Below are 2,788 nucleotides of genomic sequence, written 5' to 3'. Positions count from 1 at the left end.
TCCTCTCGCCGCCGCGCCACGCTCGCGCTCTGGCGCCGCCGCCGCCGCTGCCGCCGCTGAGCCGCGCGGGGCGGGGCCGGCGCGCCAATCGGCCCGCCCCTGGCAACCCGGCGCCGCGGGCGTCGGCGAGCGCGGCGCCCATTGGCCGGCGCTGCGAGCGGGGGCGGAGCCTCCGCGGAAAGATGAATTGGAAGGGGCGGGCGCTGCCCGGCGCGCCCCCGCTGGCCCCGCCCCCGGCGCGGGAGGCGCAGGGCGGGGAGCGCGCCCCACCCAGCGGCCGCCCGTGGAACTGGGCTCTTAAAGGGGCCGCGCTCACGGCCTGCCCGCAGCCCCAGGCCCGCCCTGCCCTGCCCCCCACCGAGCGCGATTGAGCGCCTCAGCATCTCGCTCAGTGTGTCTGTGTCCGCGTGTGTGTGTTGATGGCCCCGTGGTCACCCTGTGTGTCCCACCACTGGCAGCTCGGTTTACCTGTGCCACCCATTGCCTTCCATCCTCTACAGTCCCATCCCATCGTCTCGCACATTCCACACTGTACCGTCTCACCTCACTCCATCCCAATCCTGTCCCATCACATTCCATCCCACCCCATCCCTGTCACACCATGATTCCGACCACTGGGACAGGGCTGAGAGCTGAGATCCAAAGTGACACCATGCAGAAAGCACCCTGCAGTGACCTCTCAGCACTCCTGTCTCCCATACTGAGGGTGTCTCCACTTTGTGAGAGATAGTGTTGGCTACAGGACGTGCAGCTGCAGCCTGTAAGAGACACAGTCTTCTCCTCATTCTCTCCCCTCCATTGCCATGGGGAGGTTTTGAGGCACTGTGTGTGACAGACTCTCTCCCTCACAGTGGTGCTCACCACTGTCCTCATAGGTGAAGCCACAGCTGGAGCCAGTGCAACATCCTTTGGGACAGATCCCCCACTATACTGGGCATGGGACCTGTCCCGGCCCTCTGTGCTGCACCACAAGTCTCCTCCTTGGATGCTTAGAGAGACTGGGCTTGGGCTTAGCAAAACCCTTCAAGTCCCTGCTTTTGGGGCATGTTGATACCCCTGGTCCCCAGGGCGACTGGGAGCATTGTTAGGTCTGGGGTAGGGAGTGCATGACTATGTGCCTCTCCCCAGGCAGCCTTGCCCCGGTGCAGCCATCTGGGCTGCCTCAGCCGCCTGCCATCTGCAAACGGCACCTCATTGCAGCGTTTCCCGCCCCAGAAACCTGCCCCAGAAAATCCCTCACTGTGCAGCTCTGGTCCCAGCCTCACACCAGAGCAATGGAGCAGCCACGAGCCCACACTGCTGCCTACCTTCCCCCAGAGTGGGAATTTGGGACGTTGTCAGGGCTGGATGTAGTCAGACTTTCTGCTGTGCAGATGGATGCAGAACGGACCCATATCACCTCCTTCTGCTTCACAAACCCACTCTGGTCATGGCTGGGCGTTTTCCTTCCTTCTCCCAGAAGGATTCAGTTTCCCAAGCCCTGGCCAGAGAGGTCAACATGGCTCTGTCTGGGTAGCTGAAAATTTGGAGGTTCCTGATGCAGGAATGCTGGAATTCCCTGGGAGCTGCCGGAGGCTGGCCAGGATGCTGTGCTTGGGGGCTGCCACAGCACCCCAGCACCTCTGGGCACAGCTCCCACAGGGAAAAGCCCTGCTTGAGAGAGCCAATGTGCTAATTTAAGATAGGATGTAACATATGGCTGTGATAAATCTCTGCAAAGGACAGGAGTAGCAGCAAGTGGTGTGTTGTGCTCTCCAGGTAAAAAGGAAGTGGCTGGGGAGCAAAGCAGCAGAAAGAGGGTTCCCCCAGTGGAAAATACCAAAGTTTGAGCAAAGAAACAGAACTTGTGGGTTGGGATATGCTGTCACTTGAGCTGATGAGCAGCAGAGAAGCGAGTGATGAGGTGAGCACCATTAGCACATACGTGGGGGTACAGTGGGAGAACACTGAGGCACCCAGAAACTCCACCAAGGGTCAGGCTTGGGGTGGGAAGACTTGCTGTCTGCCCACGAAGTCACTCCCAGGAAATCCATCCTGCTGGAGACAGTGTACCAACACCCCCAGCCAGAGCCTGCCTGGCTTAGGGAGATGCACAAACCTCGTTTATTCTGCGATTCCAGAGGTCTGAGCTACCCAAGCACAAAATTTCTGAACGGAGCACATGGGGAAATTGCTTATTCACACTTGAATAACTCAAAAATGGCTGAACCAATTTTACTTAAACTTTCCCCAAGAATTCCCCTTGGAGCAAAGCCATGCCTGGCAAATTTCATTCCGAAAGGAATTTATTTCAGAAAAGGATGAGAAACTGGAGCAAGGAGCAGGGGGGAGGATGCTCCATATAATCTCCTCTCTCCCCACATGCTGTAATTAATGACCCCCCCCTCCTTGCTCCTGCTGGGCTGGTGCTGGCAGCTGTCCTCTCCCCAGGGCCTCCCGCGTCCTGGGTGCAGGCAGGCACAGCGCTGTGGTCCCAGCTGGAGGCTGAGGGTTTTGGGGAGTGGAGCAGGTAGCTGGCTGGAGCCCCGAGTCACTGCCTGGGTGTCACGGCCGGCAGGCGGCCTGGGGCACAGTGCTGGCAGGGCTCTGGTGTCTGCACAATAGGAAATAACTGTGGTAACTGTGGTATTTGCTGGCAGAGGCTGGCTCTGTAACACCAACCCTGCTGCTTGTGCAGGGACTCGGTGCTCAGGACAGTGCTGCTGTGGTCTCCCAGGGATGAGATGACATTTCGGCTGGAGGACATGCACATGTGTAGAAACATAGGCATCTCCTGGCCCTGTAGTGT

The sequence above is a fragment of the Colius striatus genome, chromosome 12, assembly GCF_028858725.1.
Source record: "Colius striatus isolate bColStr4 chromosome 12, bColStr4.1.hap1, whole genome shotgun sequence".
NCBI lineage: Eukaryota > Metazoa > Chordata > Aves > Coliiformes > Coliidae > Colius > Colius striatus.
The sequence above is the reverse complement of the archived record's forward strand: the minus strand, read 5'-3'. Positions refer to the sequence as shown.